The sequence below is a fragment of the Protopterus annectens genome, chromosome 1.part1, assembly GCF_019279795.1.
Source record: "Protopterus annectens isolate FY-2018-M chromosome 1.part1, PAN1.0, whole genome shotgun sequence".
NCBI lineage: Eukaryota > Metazoa > Chordata > Ceratodontiformes > Protopteridae > Protopterus > Protopterus annectens.
Window position 1 is genome coordinate 580326255 of NC_056726.1, and position 21237 is coordinate 580347491.

Consider the following 21237-nt stretch of genomic DNA (forward strand, 5'->3'; position numbering starts at 1 on the left):
GTACCACCCCACCAATGCAGCCTAACCACCTGTACAACAAACAAAACCTATGAATGTGAATGTCCTGACTGCTAGCCAAGGAAAAAGTTATCGCAGGGAGCATGTGAGAGAAACTCCTTCAAAGTAAATGCCACTGTGTGATCCCCTGACCTAATAGTGTGTTGTTAGTTTAGTTTTTAGTTTTTGTTGTTTTGTTTTTATCTTTAAAAGGCAACACTACCAATTCAAGGCCCCTACCCTGACCACCAACAACTTCCCCCCACCAAAACCCTAACACAACAGTTTAGCTACACTGTGACTGGAGAAGCAAGAGAGAGAAATAGAGAAAAAAAATACATCCCACCTGCTAGCAACTATTACTCACCTCTGACATACAACTATTAATTCAAGGCTTATCTGACCACTGCAGTACCTACAGGTCTTCTCTGACATAATCCTGCACTGTAGCAAGTGCACACCAAAATCAGATCTCTCACCCAGTTACACTCACATAAAATCACTTAAGCCACCCCTTCCACCTATCTCAGTTCCTCCCCAACCCTCCTCCTTTCTAATTTAACCCCTCTATCGTTGCCATCATAGCTGACTTTATTCTGCTACCATCCTAGCCCTACTATCCCCCCCAGCCTTAACACCCACTATTAGTCCTATATAACCTTCAACACTATAAGTGTCCCTGAACAAATTGGTTTGTTCCAAACCTCATTTAAAACCACCAGATAAGCTGAAAGTGGTAATGTCCATTGTGTGGGAAAACATGGAAAGAGCACAGCCTACACAACAAGGAGTATATAACAGAAATGCAAGAAATTGTGAATTTAAAGCTGGAAACCAGGTGTTAGTTTTCATCCCCTCCAAAGAAAACACTTTTTTGACTAAGTGGCAGGATCTGTTTGAAGCAGGATAAAAACTAAATGACTCAAACTACAAGATTAGACAGAAGTCCTGAAACCATGGAAAGGGGCAAATCTCTGCATTTAGTTTAGCAGCAAAGACTAGTATAGCTGGTGAAGACAAAAACGTAACTACATCTTGCAGTACATGTAGATGATGCACAGCACTATCTGTCTTTCGGCTTTTCCCGGTTAGGGGTCGCCACAGAGGAACTCCAGTCCGCTAATGATTGGCAGTAGATTTTTACATGCTGGCTTACCAGGCCTAACGCACAACCTTCATCTAATTCACATAAACAATAGATACATTAACTTCTGTTAAGAAACAAGGAAGTGTTTTTCGAACTACCTTTAAGAACAAATTTGATTTAACAACATATTGAGACCATAACAGAAGAAAATGTTAATCTAAAACCTTAAATAATACTAGCATTAAAGAGAAAGGCTGTGCAAGAGGAAGTACAAAAATGTTCAAAATGGGGGTGCTAAAGGAATTAAAAAGTGAGTAGAACATAGTATTCATCCCAATGTGTGATGGAACAACTAAGTTCTGTAATAATTTTTAGGAATCTGCACAACATTTTGAAATATGACATCTACTCAGTGACTAGGGTTGAGGAGCTAAAAGAAAGGCCTGGGGAAAGCAAGATTAGGTGTAATAAAAGGATGGTACTAAATTCCCTGTAGACAGAATGACAAAAAACAATATATGACCTATTCCTGTATACTGTCATTTGTTTTGGTTACACGATGCACTTGTAATCTTTTCAGAGATTAATACTCAGAATCCTAAAATCTCACTGTTTATATATATATATATATATATATATATATATATATATATATATATATGTGTGTGTGTGTGTGTGTGTGTGTGTGTGTATAGCTAGATAGATAAATATATATAGATATAGATATAGATATGGTTCCCCTATGTTTTACTGAACATACTTTTGCTCAGCAAACGCAGGGGTGTGATGTAATACTGACAGTATGGATGGCCAAATGGTAGATATGTCAATGGTATGGAATGTTGATACACGTAAGTGGGGGTGTTGAGAGCATGTGTGTTTGTGTGAGTGTGCATGTGTATACATAAGTAACTGTTAGGGTCAGGGATGAGTGAAGAATGGGTATTGTGCGTTTCTGTGCAAGTCTGTATATTTTAGAATAAGGGTTAGATTAGGGGATAGATGTAGTGTTGTTTGTGTTTTTTTGTGTATGTATGTGTGTCTGAGTCTGTTATGTAGTGGCAGTGTTACGGGAAGATTTTCATGACATTAAGGTATAGGGTTAGGGTTGGAGGAAGGGCCAGTATTAGTGTTAGGGTTAGCACCCATTACTAAGGGGGTGTGGAGGGCTGTTTTGTTTGTGTTTGCTGTTGTGTATGATTGAACTTATTTTGTTGGTGTTTCACATGCAGCACTACCATAGTTCTTTCATACACAATAGACCCATACACACACACACACACACACACACACACACACACACACACACACACACACACACACACACAAACACACACACACACACACACATAAAAATACTTAAACGTATGACACTTTTAAGTGCCAAAAGTTGTTGAAAATGTTATTTGTTCAAAAATATTATGTCTGCAATGGATTTGATGTTACAATTTACTTGGAACATTACCAATAGTATTCATTAAGGCGGGAATTATTAGCACTCGGGCTTTCCAAGATGGCTGCACAATGATACTTCAGCTCTCCTACTGTGAAAAATTAAACTGAAGGACTAGAGCCAGGAACTGTGTCACTTTTAGTAAATTCAATTACTGGCTAGTAAGTATACTGCCAGGATGCCAGCAAAGTAGAAACTAAGAGATACTGACAAAAAATCAGTTAGAAAAGGTGAAGAGAAAACACTGACTAGGAAGAATCCTGCTGCTGTTCAACAAAAAGCAGTTCAGGCTTCAGCTTTGATGCAAGACATGGTTTCCGGTAATCTAGTTGAAAAACTAAGTCAAATGTGCTCAGAACCAATTAAAAATAAATGAAACACTGAAGGAATATATCAACAAATAACAGTCTGGAAAAAAAATGGAAGAATCTTTAAACAGATATTTAGATGAGTTGATTAAACTGTAAAAATCAGATGTTGGAATGAAGAAAAGGCTGGCTGAGTATGAAACTGTTCAAGAAGAGATGTTTCAAAAATGGTAGAATTAAAGCACAGAGCACATAGGGAGAATCTGAGATTTTCTGTTGTACCAGTGAAGCCAGAAAGAACAGACTGTATTCATTTTCTAAAAGCACAAATAAGCAACTGGACTAGTATTCCACAACAGGGACTGTTAATTGGAAGGGCACACGGTGTGTATGTTCCAAACCTGGCCATGTGAAAGCAGCCAAGACTTGCATTAGGAACAATGCAAACCTACCTGCAGAAAGAATTGAGCCTGACAAAACTATGGCAAAAGAACAAAGTATTAAAAGCTGGAGACAGTAGAGTGTTTGTGGAAAATTATGATTTACTGTACACCAGGCAGAAGAGAAACAATTTTATTTCAGCAATCGGGGAATGTCAAGAGGCAGGTATGAAATTCAAGCTGCATATCCAGCTGTCTACAAAATATTTTTTTTCCTGGAGGCGCAAAGTAATTTTTGATTCAGAATAGTCTAAGGAGGAAATACAAAAGTTTTCCAACAAAAGGTGAGCCATCAAACAGAGGAGGACACTGCTTATCATTCTTCAGATAATAAAGCAAATGGAGAGAAGTTGCCAGTGAAACATTTTCCACATTTCCAAAAGAAAATCCTTGAGATACAGAGAAAAACATAGGAGTTAACTAGAAAAATCGAGAGTACCTTGGAATTGAACCAGAATCTGGAGTTGAGAGATGGAGCTGAACAGGGAGAAAACCAGCAACATGAAAATTAGTGAATAAATGTGTGACTGCAAAGGATCAGTCACATTTTAGAAATACGACTTTATAAGAAAAAGTGGAAAGAGTGGACTTCTGTTGACTTTGTTAAACTTGTGGGAAACTAAAAGGCATTTGCCTCACTTCATGTCATTAATGTTTGGAAGGACACTGAGGGGAGGAGAAGAGAAATGAAAAGGGCAACTGTAAGTAAAACAATTTCTGTTCTTAGTATTTCTATAAAACTTTTCATGATATGAATTGCATGTTTTATAGTAAAGCATTTTAATTGTTTATGTGGTAAAGATACTAAAGTAAATAGATTCCTTTTTCTTTCTTTTTTAGTATTAAGAAATATAATCATTACAATACAAAACGAAAAAAAAGGCTAGACAAAAGCATATTTAAGTTAATAGGCTGTAATATTGGGTTGTTGAGGTGGGGTATGGGGTGGAAAAGTACACAGATCACAAGATGTGTAGAGCTGATATGTTTTCACTTACGTTTGCATATGAGAATGTCTGAATTAAGACCATCAGTTTAATCTAATAACAAGTTTTAAGTGGAAACAAGTAAATAAAAGAACACTTAATATAATGAAAAGTTTTCCTTTAGTAATAAATGTTTCAGTTTGTATTTAGAAGCCTGCAGCTGAAGACTATATTTTTTCTCTTATGTTTCCATGGAGAAAATCTAATAATAGTGCACAAAAAAGCCAAGCCACACTGTTCTTTCAAGGCTAAAAGTTAGTGTTTTCTCGAAAGACTGCAAGTTGTTTTTCACATCTGTGAGGGTAATAAATATAAAAAAGAACAGGCATCAATTAGTGTAAGTAGAAGCAAAGGAAATAACATGCATTTTATAGAAGCAAAGGAAATAACATGCATTTTAGCATGGATAATCTCAATTTTAGATTAATTAAGGCATGTGTTTGCAGCTGTCTGGGACAATTGTTCTTATTAGGAGGGTCAAACTTCATTATTTGAAGATGTACATGGTTTTGTGTGTTTGCATTAATTTAACAGGTTATGAAGTGTTCTGAGGTGTTTTTTTTTTGAGGGTTTCTATTAAAACAAAATAAGTTTTGTAAAATGTGACATAGGTTCCAATGATGGTGATAAGAAAATACTGTATAAAGGATTAACCTGCCAAACATTAGTGGGTGCATGTATCACAAAAGCTGGAAACCGATATTTAAAAAAGCCGTCACATATAATGGATGGAAATAATGACTTTTTATAATAAAAATAATAAAAATGAAATAAAATGTATTTATATTAAGAAATTCAGACTATGAACAACAATGCCACAGGAGACACATCAAATAAATGAACATCTGAATTTGCGATAGCTTACATCCTTCTAAGTTGTGAACTGCTGACTGAGGGCTCAGTGTCTGTTATTCTAAAAGTGTATTAGTTCTGGTTTAAGCACTTGGGCTTCAGGCCAGTTATTTTACATTAAGAAGGTTCGTGGTCTGCACTCTTGTGGGAGGAGAGGCTGGACTCTGCTCTTCTGAGCTGGGAATTTCTGGTTAAAGGCTTATAGTGCCTGCATATTTAAACTGTTTCTTACTGAAATTGGTACACCTTGTTTTGCTGTAGCATAGACTAGATCCAGGCCTGCTGAATCTAGCTTTATTTGTATGCTGCTTGTTTGTTTGCTTGTTATTTCCCTGAAATGCTAATTCCACCTAAAACGTGGCTTTTCAGTGCTTCTGTGGATCCCTAGTGATATCTGCATTGCTTACTGTACTTATTTCCTTGTTTCACTTGAAAGAAAGTTACTGTTTGTCGTTTTTGCATTTAAGTTACCTGAAACACATTGCATTTAAGTTACCTGGCACTTGCTCACTAAAGCAATTATATAAGTCAGCACTAAAATATTAAAAGCACTACACCCTCACAAACTCCCCTTGAATACCTCGTTCCCCACTTCCCCTTTTTTCAATTATAAAGGAATTCCCAATACTATTCTAGCATGCCCAAAAGTCAGTTGTCAATCTCCTCCAGTCCAGCTGGTGAATCTCGGAATCTTGAGGCAATGTTACAACTGCCTCATGTACACAGACAACCCTCTCCTCCTCCCAACAAATTCCAACACATGTGAGAGATGCAACCATATAGCCATACTGGAGGCTAAGCTCTCTCAACTCAGTACTAGCGAAACCAGTCAGGAGGAGAAGGAAACCACACTCACTACAATTCCAATCTCACATAGACCTACCACGACAGCAAACCAAACACATAAACACACAAAAACATACTTGGAGGCATTAAATAAAAATCTGCCTAAGCAGCAGAGACCTCCAAAGCAGACACCCAAGCAACCGCTACCCCAAAACAAAACTCGTGCAACACATAGCTCACAAAGCCAGTGTGCAACAGTCACAGCCCTTAAGGCTAAACAACACACCTGATACACTTGTAATAGGTGACTTATCTCAGGGCACACTGATGTCCCGCCACCAGGCTGAACAAGGAGAAGGTCATGGAGAGCTGCCTGTCGGGCGCTAGGATCCGCCACATAACACAAGCACTCAGGTCACTCCAAGGCAAGTACAAATATGACTCAGTCATTGTCCATGCTGGTGTGAATGACCTGAGACGCACTCCCTGGACTACATGAAAAGAGACATAGAGGAGCTCTCTGAGCATGTAGCCCAGGCTGGTATGACCCTGACCTTGAGTAGCATCTTACCCTCACCAAGAATGATGCCACAATATGAAGACAAGATGATCAATTTCAACAATTGGCTTAAGTATTGGTGTCATTCAAAGGGGATCCAGTGCCTGTCAGCCTGGGATGGCATGCTCGACAAGCCACGATGCTTCGCTAGGGATGGCTTGCACCTGTCACCCATGGGCTTTCGGATATTGGCAAAGGCTCTTGCTCCTCCCCTAGTGCCTTTTTTAGGCAAGGCTCAAAAGACAAACCCACCTCCATAGGTATCACAAGGGATAAGAAACTAAGAGTAATGCTACTCAAAGCCAGAAGTCTAAACCTCAAGATGCACCCACTCGAAACTCTCCTTAGCATGGAGAACATCAATATCTGTGCAGTAACAGAAACCAGGTTCAAGGCTCCCAAGAGCACCCCAGCACTACCAGGTTATACCTCATACCATGCTTTTCAGCCCCAAAACTTGGACCGTACTACAAAAGGAGGGGGAGTATCAATATTCGTCAAAGATACCCACACCTCCAGGTTGGTGGCACAGCACAAAGCATCAGAGACTATCCATGTGCAACTAACAGTGGGTAAAACTGCCTTCCAGTTTATAGCCTGCTACAGACCACCCTCCCAAACCCAGGAACCCCACTCGGACTTCCTGAGAACACTGGAAAATATGAAGGTCTCTCCAAACACCATTATATTGGGCAACTTCAACTACCCAAACATAGACTGGGAGCATTACTCTAGCTCCAACACCCTAGCCCAAAGGTTCCTAGAATTTATAAACTCAAATGCTATGGAACAACTTGTTACCACTCCCACAAGAGGGGAAAACATACTGGACCTGATCATCACCAACATGGGGACTCTATGCTCCAGACCAGAAGTGTATCCCTCACTGGTAAGATCAGACTATAAACTAATCTCACTGGATATTCACATCCCGACTCCACCCCCTGCCCTGAAAACCACAGTGAAAAACTTCTAAAGCAAATTTCACACTCCTCAAAACCGAGGTGGAATCCTTCAAAGCCCCGGCCTGTGAAAATATGGCCCAGACCGCAGAATCCTTTATAAATGCATTCTATGAACACCTTCAGGAATGCATGAATCATGCAATCCCAAATAAAACCAAGACCCAATCCTCCAAAGGCAGACATCCTGTCTGGTGGACCCCAGCTGTAAACAAACTATACAATAGAAATAGGAAGCTACTACATGACAGAGCAAAATCCCAAAAAGGGAAGGCATCTCTGATCAGTATTAGCAAAAAACTACGGGCACTCATAAAATCGTCTAAGGCCAGTTTCGAGAGAAAAATTGCACAGGACACTAAGGATAATCACAAGGATTTCTTTAGTTATGTTAGGAACCTGGGTGGGAATTCCCAGATATGCTCAGAATTAGTCCAAAATGACAAAAAATACACCGAACCCACAGACATTGCCAACATCCTAGCTGACAGGTTCAGCACAAACTTCTCCCCCCTTCCCCACCAAAAGGGCAAATATTTATCCCAGCAGAGTGCTGCCCCCCTGACATCTCAGATGCTCAGGTAAGAGCTGCCCTCTCCAAAGCAAAAAACACAGCATCAATGGGACCAGACGGTGTCCCGGCTGTCCTACATGAACTCCTAGAAGAGCTAAACCCAAACATAAAACTACTGTTCAATCTCAGCCTTACTACAGGATATGTACCCAAAGAGTGGTGTACAGCAACAGTGGTCCCTCTCCACAAAGGTGGTGCCTCAACGGATCCTGAAAACTATCACCCCATAAGCCTGACTAGCTTGGTCTGCAAAGCTATGGAAAGGATCATCATAGACCTCATAAATAAAGATATTGGGGACCTACAGACACTGGATCCTACCCATTTCAGCTTTGTTAAGGGTAGATCCTGCCTCTTAAACCTGGTTGATTTCTTTGAAACAATCACCAAGGCCATTGACGAGGGGAAGGTGGTCCACACAGCCTACCTGGACCTTGCAAAAGCCTTCGATACAATACCCCACTCAGGCATTATAGATAAGCTCACCAGCTTAAATATAAACCCCTATGTCACTAGATGGGTTGCAAACTGGCTCAAGGACAGAACCCACATGGTTAAAATTGCTGGAGCCATGTCAGACTCCAAACCAGTTACAAGTTGCATCCCCCAAGGCTCAGTCCTGGGACCTCTCTTGTTCAGTATATATTTCTCGGAGGTACAGGCCAACACGGAAGGACTGTGGCTGACTAAGTTTGCAGATGACTGCAAACTGGGCACCATAATCGACTCTCCAGCCGACACAAGCATCCTCCAAAAGGGCCTCATAGAAACAGACAACTGGTGCCAGAGCCATGGCCTCAAGCTAAACGCCAAAAAGTGTATAGTCATCCCTTTGGCAAAAACAAAGTGCCCACAAATTAGCACATAGGTGGTAATCCATTAAGTACAGAAGAAGTAATTAGGACCTGGGGACCCAAGTTGATAGCAATCTCTCATTTGAAAACCACGTGGCCAAAGTGGTTATAAAAACATTTTATATAGCCCACCTAATCATGAAGGGATTCACATCTAGATCAGGGGAGGTCATCGTGCATCTTTACTCATCCCTCATCAGGCCCATAATTGAGTACAATGCCCCTTTTGGGATGTACCTTACCAGACACCTGCAGCAACTGGAAAGACCCCAAAAGTACCTCGCCAAGAGGATCATAGGGCTCAAACAGATGCCATATGCTGCCTGGTTAAAGAAACTCCAGCTCTATTCAGTGGCATACCGCCTGCTCAGAGGCGATCTGTGCCTGACGTATAAAGCCATGTCCAACCCGGAATTAATGGACATGCTGCACCTCAGAAAATCCAAATCCCATCGAGCTACACGCTTGAGAGACTTGAACCTCAGCACTGAAATAAATAGGACATGCTGGAGGGACAGATTCATAACCCAGAGGCTCCCTTCACTCTGGAATAAAATCCCAGTCCAGGTTAGGCAGAGTCCCTCATTGACTCTCTTCAAGAGGAATCTTGATGAGTGGATGGGAGATCATAGGTTTATCCCAGGTATCACTTCTGTGTCACTGTTAGACAGAGGCACAGTATACTAACCTCGAAAAAGGGCATAGCAAAATTAATTTAAAATGGGTGGTGAAAGCCAAACACACTCTGGCTAGGCTTATAAATGCCCTAGGGCAGATAGCCTAGTATGAACCTATAAACCTATAAATAAAAGATTTCAGAGTGGATATTCAGCAGAATATCAGAGACAAAGGAAAATAAGAATTCTTATATTAATTGCTAGAGGTGCTCAATTAGTCAAATAAGAGGAAAATAGATAAGAAAGGCTGATTTGTGATAGTAAAAGGCTACTGGCAAGAGATGAGGATTGTGCTGGCATGTATATATATTCCACCTAAAACTGCTATTAAATTAAATAATTTGGGAGAAACAATCAGCTTTGAGCAGGGAATATTACTTATAGTTGGAGACTGGAATTTGATTTGCAACAATGAGGATGCAACTGTGGGGTCTAGAATGGAAAATATAACAAAAGAGAGTAGATTTATGAAGAAATTTATGAAAATATTTGGTATGGAAGATGTGAATTTGGTAGTAGGAATTCAGAGAGAATTTACATATAATTTCCTAAGGTACAATAACTGGGCTAGACTAAACATAAGCTATATTTGACAGGAATATGTGCATTTAATTGAGAACTTGGACATAAATCCAATAACTTTTGCGGATCATGCTCCAATAATTACTAAGATAAAAACGCTGGATAATGAGGTAAATGTGAGACACTGACAGTTCCCTACCTACCTGTTAAAAAGAGAGGAATTTTAGGAATGGGTAGTGGAAATTATTCAGGAGTTACAAGGGAGACAGAAAATACTCCAGAAGGTATAGCTAGTGAATGTGATACAATAAAGTGATGTTTATGAATGGGGCATAAATAAAAGAAACAAGATATATGGTTAGGAAGCAACAAGAATAATTTAGAGGGGCTGACAATGGTTAAAGTATTACAGAATAAGGGGACTTTCACAGAACAAGAAGACTCACAACTGCAGAGTGCTAAATAGAAAATAAGGAATAATATGCATGAGTTTGGAATAGATTGCTATTAAGCAACTGATTCTGATAATCACTCAAGAGCACAAATAATTTTTGGCACAAAGACATCAACAATAGAAAGTAGAAAGGGTTGTTGTCATACCTAGAGATCCTATAACAAGAAACATAGCCATATATCCTGTAGACATATTAGAGATATTTCAGAAATATGAATATTTGTATAAAACAGAAAAGTGGAGAAAACAAGGAAAGTACAAATGGAAATATTTATGGAAGACTTAAATATGCCAAGGTTAGAGGTTGATGAGGTTCAACAATTAACAGTTTAAATAGGAGGAGATGAGATAAAATGGTAATGTATAACCACTCTGCAAGATAGTCTCCAGGATTAGACGGTATTCTGCTGAAAGTTTGCAAGGTAGGAGTAAAGAAAGTGATAAAGATCTGGAAGATTTTGTTTAATGGTATTTTAAAAGGAGAAGAAGCACCATAATCCTAGAAAAAACTGTGGTGGCTGTAATACCTAAAGACAATAAAGGCCTATAATATCCATTTTCATACAGGACCATTCCAATTTTAAACAATGATTATAAAGTGTTTATCTCTACAATGGCTAAAAGAATGGCAAAGGTGTTGCCAAAATTGTTAGATATGGATCAGTGTGTTTTTTGGAGGGTAGGCAAATATTTGGCAGCATTAATAGAGTAATGATGATCCAGAGGGAAGCAGAATGTAATAAAATACTGCTGTTGATGGCGGGTCTTTATGCTAAGAAAGACTTCAACAGAGTAAGGTGGGATTTTATGGGTAGGGCAATGGAAGCATTTGCATTTTTTGATCCAGTAATAAGGTTAACTAGGAGGCCCGGGGGCAATAAATCAAAATGGGAGGGTTCCTGCCTGATAAGTTGTATCTGAACAGATGATCAGACAGGGGTGTCCTCTTGTGGCTTTGTTATTTGCATTATATTTAGAACCATTGGCAAAGAAAATAATAGACTCAGAAATTCAAGGATATAACCAGTATGGTAGTCAGGAAAAGTTGACTTTTTGCAGAAAAATGACATCTCAGTACTGTAGAACATTCTGAGACAGTTCCAATTTTTGGGGGGAGTTATAATATTAAAGAGGATAAAACAAGGGCTATAGCTGTAAACTATGTATCCACACATGAATTGCTTCAGCAATGCCCATATTGATGGGAACATCATAAAATGAATCATTATGGAGTATGGGTTAAAATGAATTATGTTATGACAGCTAAAGATATGTGGGAAGAGACTAAAAGAAGATAATGCAAAAATTGAGAAACTGGAAGCTCTTGTCTATGGATATGGCTAGCAAGATACAAACAGTAAAAATGTTTTTAGTCCCTTTAGTTTTATACACAGGTCAGGCATATTTTTATCAGCCAGAAGAGAAGCTGTGTATAGTAATTAATAAAGAGTTGAAGTATTATACCTGAGAGGGGAACAGGGCACGAGTCTAGTGGAATAAGTTAATCATTCCAATAGAATAAAAAGATTTTAGATTACTGAAAACACTTACAGTATGAACAGGCAGAAAAAAAAAAAAACAAATCAGGAAGTAAATAAATCCACCAATGCTTGCTTTAAACAGGAGATAATTCCAAAATTTAGTGTTAAAGGGCCGGATTCACAAAGGCTTGCACGGAGTCTAAGAGTAGAGTAAGACTCCAGGCAGCCAATATGTCTGCCGAGCGATCCAGGAACAGCCGGCAGGGACGTGCATGAGAGCTCCTAAAACTACTTTTGCACGGACAGTGTTATGTTATGCAAATTACCTCATTTGCTGCTGAAAGCTATGCAAATGAGGGAAATTTGCAATCCAGGAAACACTAAACTGTCCGAGTAAGAGTAGAGTTACTTGCAGAAATGTACTCTGTTGGTAACAGAGTACTGTTCTGCAAATAGCAAAACGGAGCTATGACAGCTCCAAATAAAGGATACATCCAGTTGAGGAAGCATGCCAATGGCCAAATATAAGGCCATTGGCATTTTTATCTGTTGCAAAATAATAAATTTTTTTTCCCGATCCCCGATGTTTAAGCATAGCGCAGCGCCGAGCAAATGTGCGGCACTATAAAAACCAGAAAATAAAAAAAAAAAAAAGCCAAAAATAGGCATTTTATTAAAAATATTCTTCTGCCATGCAGGTGAATGGCAGACTGAAGACAACATGGCTACTGAGTTGTGGTTGCTAAGGGGGGAAGCTCAGTTTGAGAGATGTAACCAAGCATTAGTAGGCAATCCTATGCAAATGAGGATAAGGATAGTGAATCCCAATTTTCCCTGCCATGTGAACCATGTCCCTAGAGTGTAAGTGTAGGATTAGGTGAGTAGTAGTGTAGAAAATAGTGACATCATGAGGGGGTATGTATCAAAGACTGTAAGCTTATTGGAGCAGAGTGGCATGTGTTTGGTGTGAGTTACTCAGGACTTGAAGAGGCATGTCTACAGTTGTCTTAACTGAAACCCAGAAACCGAAAGTGTATGCCGTGGATATCACTAAAGTTTCTTGCAAAGATGCTTACACTGTGTGCGCGCATGTGTGTGCCTGTAAACCCGTCTAAGCCTGTATGCGTGTATGTGCACCCATGTAAGCCTGTGTAAGGCTGTCTAAGCCTGTGTGCATGGATGTGCACTTACCTAAGCCTGTGTGTGTGCGTGTGCGCTCGTGTGCGTGTGTTTGCACTTGTTTGTGCGTCGCTGCCCCCTATGGAAACAGAAAGGGAAAAGGAAGGAAAAGAAGTAGCGGGAAGTTAACCAAGGAGAACTAGCAGAGCTGCCAGGTGAAATCAATCAGAATCACCCAATTACACAGGCAGTACACTAGCTCAGCCCAGCCCAGCACTTAAAACTCTGCAAACAACATTCCCCCATGTTTTTCTCAGAAATACTGCAACACTGCAGTATACAAAGAGAAGTGAAAACTTAAAAAGCTTAACTGAGGCAAAAAAATGTTAGGGGCTGCCATTGCTATTATAAGGCAACATGTGCAAGTTGCTGAGGGTGGTGCCATTGCGAATGCTGCTGAGCAACCCACAGTGAGGAGACGGAGAAGAGTGTACAGACCCAGGGTAACCTACCAGGGGCTACATGAGCTGGAGATAGTGGAGCGCTATAGAGTGGACAGAGACCTCCTGCAGTAAATTGTTGAACTGTGCAGGCCACGCCTCACACACAGAACCAACAGAGTGGAACCCATCCCAGTGGAAACCAAGGTATGTGTTGGTCTAAGAATACTAGCAACAGGTACCTTCCATAGACCAACTGGTGATATGATGGGGATTTCACAGGTATCAGCATCCAAGGTACTGCACCAGTTCCTGAATGCCATGTCGGCACATGTTGGTGATCATGTATATTTCCCCAATTCCCATGAGGTATTGGCCAGCAATATGTGTCTCTTCCAGCAAATAGCGGAATAACCTGAGGTAGTGGGTGCAATTGACTGCATGCACATACACATCAAAACACCAGTCGGTGAGCAGGGTAGGGCCTACATCAACCGCAAGGGCTTCCACTCCATCAATTGCCAGGTCGTGTGCAATGCCCAGGGCATAATACTGAATGTGTGTGCTGGCTGTCCTGGAAGCTACCACGATTCCCATATCTGGCATCTGACACAGCTGTACCAGACATTTGCCAATGGGGACATCCTTGACGGTCACCTAGTGGGGGATGCTGGATACGCACTGGAGCCGTGGCTGATGACACCCATCAGAAATGCACACACACCTGAACAAGAACTCCATAATGAGGCACACGCACAAACACGAAATGTAATCGAGTGTGTGTTTGGGATGCTCAACCTGGACACATCTGGTGGAGCCTTGCAGTACTCACCAACTACATGCACCCAAATTGTCATGGTATGTGCCATGCTACTCAATATGATCCTGCGAAAACAGCTGCAGCAGGAATAGCATGGGGCAGGGCCAAACAGCCCCCCACCATTGCCAAGGCCTGCACAGGCACAGCGTGACTTGGAGGAGGAACAACCTGAGCCTGCCCCAGTAGGCAGAAGGAGGCGTGCCCAGTATGCCTTGGCCTTGACAAAGAGGCAACGCATAGCACATACACTGGCTCAGTAGGATCCCTGGAAATTATACCTCTCTCTGACTTGCACATAAAATAAAAGGGATGCCTAACTTGACACTACCTGTTTACACACATGTATAGGGAGTGTACTATGTGCATCCAACATAGGCAGCCCTGCAGCACCACCTGAGGCATGATTGCCATGTTTTAAGCAATATAAAGCAGTGCTAGGAAGTTTTTACCACTAATTAGTATATGTAAACAAAATATCCCGTACCAACTAGCGCAACGTCGGGCAACATTGAGCAATGTTGGCCAAGGCCAGGCAAAGTCGGGCAAAGTTGAGCAAAGTCAGGTAAACATGCTCATATCTGCTTTACTGTTTCTTAAGCAGTCTGGTCTGCCCAGCATGAAAATAAAAAGCAGTGACAGGGCTTGAACCCGGGATACTGTGCACTATAGTCTCAGTACTGAACCACTAAGTCATGACAGCATTTCACTGGCACAGACACAGCAGGACAATTGTACACTAATGTAGCATGCCCCTAAAGAGGCATATGGGTAACCTCCCCCACAGGCCTATGCAGACAGAGAACGGCAGGCCAGGCAGTGTGATGTGGGTTGGGTAGGCTATGAAGTTGCAATCTAATATACGTGACAGTGGATGCCAAGATCTGTAGTACAGTAGTATTCCTCAAGCCAGTACGACAGGCAACAGTACAGACTGAAATGGAGTACCTTACATAGTAGTGCAGGCCTAGCAAATGTGTATAAGTGTCAGGTGAACCCCTCATCCTATGTACACCCACAGTAACAATCAGGCGTGCCCCCGGGTAGAAATGTACAAAGAATAGCTGTCCCCTCTGTATGCAGAAATGTTGATAAGTCTATGCAAAGTGTCTCATGGAAGCCCTGCAGGCACAGCATGATCCCTGTTGATTTATGACACAAAGATGAGCCCTGCTCTAAAAATACAACTTGATTTTCCACACACATATAGTATAAATGTCTATAGCGGGCGTGCTCACACACTTCAACAAATGTAGTGGATTTCATTCAGCATCACACTGAAAGGTCATACTGGGCATGCTCACACACTTGAATAAAAGAAGCAAATGTCAGGCAACAACATACTAAAAGGTCATACTGGGCATGCTCACACACTTAGGCTAAATAATAAGGAGGCTAAATATGGAGATGATAATAAGGGATCTATGGACAAATGTGGTTAGTCATTGCTACTTCCAGAAACACATTCACAAAGTGGTCAGAAAATCATGCTATGTGTTCACACAACCTGCCAAGGTCTGCGCATGTAAGTCAAAGGAGGTTCCCTCTACACATCAGTCATCAGACCCGTCAGAGACTACCACAACACACTTGCGATTAATCTGACTAGGCACCATCAGCAGCTGGAAAGACCACTGTAGTACCTCAACAAGAGGATTACTGGCCTCAAACAGTTGCCCCATGCAACAAGACTGAATTTAACCCAATCTGTACTCTGTTGCATACTATCTACACAGGAGATCTCTGTACAACAGGCAGGTCCATGTCATGGCAACACTCAGATCTGTTCTGAGTTACAGCTCAATGGCACTAAATATACAACTGATATTGCCAACATCCTGGCAGATAGGGTCAGTGTTAACTTTACCCCCCTCTTGCCCATGAAAGAGCACATCACTATAATGGAAGACTGAAAAGTTGCTGTCATCATGGCTGCACAGGAAAAAAAACACTCTCCAAAGCCAGTATCACAGCAGCCATGGGACCAGATAACTACCCAGGCTGTGTTCTACATAAACCACAGAACGAACAGGCACCACACCGATGTACCATGTTCAGTCATAGCCACACCTCAGGCTTTGTGCCAGCTGAATGGTGCACAGTGACGGTTATCCCACTACACAAGGGTGGAGACACCACGGACCCCAGGAACTAGCGCTCCATTAGCCTGATGAGCCTGCCCTTCAAGGCCATGGAATGTATCATCATACAACTTATAAAAAAATACATTTGTAATCCCCAAACTCTGGACCACAACCATGTTGGGTGTGTAAAATTCAGATCATGTCTCCTAAACCTGATAGATGACATTGAAGCAGTCAGCAGAACCATAGACAAAGGTAAGGTGGTTCACACAGCCTATGTAGATCCTGCCACGGCTTACAACACCACCCCACACTCTGTAAATACAGATAAACCCACTAAACAAGATATAAACAGCTATGTCACAAGATGGGTTGCCAACAGGCTTATTGACAGAACACACACTGTGAAAGTAGCAGACTCCATGTATGACTTTAGACCAGTGATGAGTGCAGTACCACAGGCTCCAGTCATGGGTCCTGTCCTGTTTAGTATCTACTTCCCTGAAGTAAACTTTAACATGGAAGGTCTGTGGCTACTGAAGTTTCCAGATGACTGCAAACTAGGAGCCATAAGTGTAAACACTAAAGATGTGGACTTCCTACAAAAGGACCTCACTGAGACAGATGGCTGTTGTCAAGCTCAATGCCAAAAAGTGCATTGTCATCCCCTTTGCTAAAAACTCTGTAGCCATGAACTACAACATAAGCGGTAGTATACTTAACACTGAAAGTGTGACAAGAGACCTCAGGTCACAGGTGGACAGTGGACACAACTGTGATAATCACATCCCCACAGTAGTCAGGAAATCCTCCTATGTGGCACACCTCATCACAAAAGGTGTCTCATGCAGAATAGAAGAGGACATTGTTCCTCTCTACTCATCACTCACTAGAACCATAATAGAGTACAATGCCCCTTTTGCTATGTACCTCACAAGACAACTACAACAACTGGAAAGCCTGCAGCAGTACCTCACAAAGAGCATTAGTGGCCTGAAATAGATGCCATACACAGACCATCTCAAAATTCTCCACCCGTACTCCCTTGCATATCGCCTACTCAGAGGTGTTCTCTGCCTAGCATACAAAACTATGTCAAACACAGAGCTGTTGGACATGCTCCACGTAAAACACTCACATTCCCTCTGATCTTCAGATCCAAAACCACGAGTGAAATACCAAAGGAAGGGGTGTATCCATTTACCTTATGGATACCCAAACCTTCAGGTTAGTGGCACAGCATGTGACCTTGGAGACCATGCAAGTGCAACTAAACTTGGGCAAAGCTGCTTATCAGATTGTAGCCTACTACAGATCACCTACCTTGTCTCAGGAACCTCACTCAGTATTCCTGAGAACAGTGGAAAATACAAAGGTCCTATCAAACACCATTATATGAGGAGATTACAACTAGCCAAACATTGAGTGGGAGAATTATTTGTGTACAACGTCCTTTGCCCAATGTTTCCTAGAGTTTAAAAACTCCAACACCCTGGAACAGCTGGTCACCACGCCCACCAGAGGTGACAACATACTGGACCTGATCATCACCAACATGGGGTACCAGTGTACCACAACAGAGATAAACCCCTTGCTGGTAATATCAGATCATAAAGTAATCACACTGGACATCCACATCCCGCCCCCGCCCCCAGTCAATGAAACCACTGCGAAGACATTTTGAAAAGCAAACTGCACACTTCCCAAGACCAAAGTGGAAAGTTCCAGAGCCCCCTTGCTATAGGCTAATGCTATACAATCTGCTGAATCATTTACAAGTGCATCCTATGAGCATCTACAGGGATGCATTGATCGAGACATCCCAAATAAAACCAAGATGCACTCCTCCAAAAATAAGAAACCAATCTGGTGGTCGTCGCCCATAAATAAGCTAGACAACAGCAGGAGGAAATGAACACATGACAGAGCAAACTTCACAAAAGGAAAGGCATCACTGATCATTATTAGGAAGAAACAATGATCGCTCATAAAATAATCCAAGGCCAGTTTCTAAAGGCAAATTGCCAAGGAATTTAAGAATAACAACCACAAAGCCTTTGTTAGCTATACCAAACATGTAGGTGGCAACTTCCAAATATGCTGTCAGCTACTGAAAATGGCAAGAAATATACTGAACCAACTTACAATGCCCACATCCTGGGGGACAGGTTCAGTGCAAACTCCCCCCATCACCCCCAAAAAGGCCTGTGTCCATCCCAGAAGAATGCAGAGCCCCAGACTACATGGACATGCAGGTAAAGACAGCCCTCTTCAAAGCTAAGAACACAGCATCAATGGGACTGGATGGTGTCCCAGGCTGCGTCTTACACCAGCCTCAAAAGGAACTACACCCTCAACTACATTCACTGTCCAGACTCAGTCGTACCACAGGCTATGTACCCAAAGAATGGCATACACCAACAGTCATCCAGCTCCACAAAGGGGGTGCCACAACAGAACCTGGAAACCATTGCCCTATAGGTCTACTCAGCCTGGTCTGCAAAGCTATTGAGCAAATTATCATGGAACCCATAAACAGAGACATTGGGGACCTCCAGACACTGGACTCTACCCAACTTGGCCTTGTTAAAGGCAGATCCTGCCTCCTAAACCTAGTTGACTTATTTGAAACAGTTACCAAGGACATAGATGTAGGTGAAAGTAGTCCACACAGCCCACCTGGACCTCTCTAAGGACTTTCTACATCATTCCCCACTCTGTCATCATGGACAAGCTTACCAGCTTGAACATTAACAGCTATGTCACAGGATGGGTGGCCAAGTGGCTCACAGATCAAACACACATGTTCAGGGTTGCGGGTGCCATGTTCGGCTCTAAACCAGTCACAAATGGCATCACACAGGTCTTGGTCCTGGGACCCCACCTGTTCAGTAGATAATGCTCTGAGGTATAGGCAAGCATGGGAGGAGTATGGCTGAACAGGTTTGCAGATGACTGCTAACTGTGGCCCATAATCGACTCTATGGCTGACACAGACATCCTCCAGAAGGGTCTTACAGAGACAGATACCTGGTGTCAAAACAATGCCCTCAAGCAGAATGCCAAAGAATGCATAGTCATCCGCTTTGGATAAAACAAAGTGCACACAAATTACCACATAGTTGGTAATCCAGTATGTACGGAGAAAGTCATTATGGCCCTGGGGACACAGATAGATAGTAAACTCTCCTTTGATGATCACATGGCCAAAGTGTTTAGACATTCCTTCTATGTAGCCCACCTAATGTAACCCACTTTGTCTAGTCTGATGATGTCACCATCCTACAAATATACCTGTGGAAAGGAGAACTCACAGTAATGTGTACAGTGCGTCATGTAAATGTGTACTCCTGTAGTATCATAAAGTAGTTAGGTAGGGGTTTGAATCCTGCACTTGACAAGTGTGTGTGTGTGTGTTTGTGTATGATCTCCTTGGAGAGAAGCAACCTTTTTGGAGAGTAGTAAAACACCTTAAAAGTGGTATACTAATCTTTGTCAAGTCTGATGATGTCACCATCCTACAACTATACCTGTGGAAAAGAAAACTCCCACTAATGTGTATAGTGCATCGTGTTAATGCATACTCCTGTAGTATCATAAAGTAGTTAAGTAGGGGTTTGAATCCTGTACTTGACAACTGTGTGTGTGTGTGTGTGTGTGTGTGTGTGTGTGTGTGTGTGTGTGTGTGTGTGTATGTGTGTGCGCTCTATGTGGGTGACACTATTGATTAATGTGTTGTGGGTTTTGCTTTTACTACTGTATGACATATCAGTATGACAACAGTGTGTGCATTGCACGTCAGGTAACTGTGTGGCAAATACATATACGTACATGTGACCTCAATTATTTCATAGGTGGGAACCCTGCTTTCTCCATGAACACATCTGTCACCTTTGCCAGAGTGTGCTGCCACTTTCCAGACCTTAGGTCACATCTGTATGCTTGTGACAAGGCCAGCCACTGCAGAGATCCCTGGCCTTGGTCATCCATGTCACACACACTCATTACAGTTTCTATTGAATTGTGTGAGTGAGGGTTTATGGCTGAGGTATATTACAGACCTGTTAAAATGCAGCAAAGTCTGTCAATGATGGCTATTCATTATAGGTATACAACAACCTTTGTGGATATGCATGCAGACCCCTTATTGCTTATGTGATCCAGCAAGGGATTTCTAAATACTTTTGGAAATGTGATTACCAAAGTAGAGATGACGTAACACTTGGCTGCATGTACACATCGATACCTGTTCAACATGTTGGTGGCTACTACCTATGTGGTACTGTGGGGATACTATGTTTCATAAAGGTGGATGACTATGCTCTGGTTGGCTTATAGCTTTACAGCATGGGTTTGACAACAGGTATCTGTCTGTATGATACCCTTGTGGAGGATGTGTGTGTCATCTGGAGAATGCATTATAGGCCACAGTATGCATTTCCAGATGTGGACGGACATATCCCTACTGTGATTGCTTGTACATAAGAGAGCTATATGGCAAACAGGAGTGGTCTCAGGAATGGGTGCAGGTGAATACCATTGGTTACTGGCATAGTATAGTACCTGAAGGATCCAAATGTTACTGTGTGTCCTACATCTGTGTGTCAGTTGTGAAGACATCATCTAACGATTGTTTATGGTCAGACTGTTGAGGTTATGTATACTACCAGAATGCAAAACAATGACAGATAGTAACAGTATCACCTACAGTACAGTGTCAAACCATGTCATACACACATGTGTACTCAAGTTCCAAAATGTGTGTAGGACAATGCATACTGGCCA